The sequence below is a fragment of the Arachis duranensis genome, chromosome 2 (assembly GCF_000817695.3).
Source record: "Arachis duranensis cultivar V14167 chromosome 2, aradu.V14167.gnm2.J7QH, whole genome shotgun sequence".
Classification (NCBI taxonomy): Eukaryota; Viridiplantae; Streptophyta; class Magnoliopsida; order Fabales; family Fabaceae; genus Arachis; species Arachis duranensis.
The window spans coordinates 35,612,957-35,613,358 of record NC_029773.3 but is presented as its reverse complement, the minus strand read 5'-3'; positions in this window follow the sequence as shown (position 1 = coordinate 35,613,358).

Sequence of the window (402 nt, the reverse complement as noted above, 5' to 3'; positions counted from 1 at the left end):
CTTGATGATTTACTTGCTTTGATCTTTAAATTCTCTTGTCTTGAGTGTTTTGTTGTTTCTCATATGCATTCTCAATTTGTTAGTGTCAGTAGTATACAAACTTCTAAGTTTGGTGTCTTGCATGCATTGTTTATTTGATTTTAGTTGCATTTTGATTTTTTCTCATTATTAAAAATCCAAAAAAATTTTAATTTGTGTCTTTTCAAGTCAATAATACAGAGAATTGAAGATTCAGAACATTCAGCAGAGGAATTACACAGAAAAATCTGGGCGTTCAAAACACCCAGTGAAGAAGGAAAACTGGCGTTTAAATGCCAGCCAGGGTACCTAGCTGGGCGTTTAGCGCCAGGATGGCACAAGAGGGAAGATTTTGTTTTTAATTCAGATTTTTTTTCAAGTTTC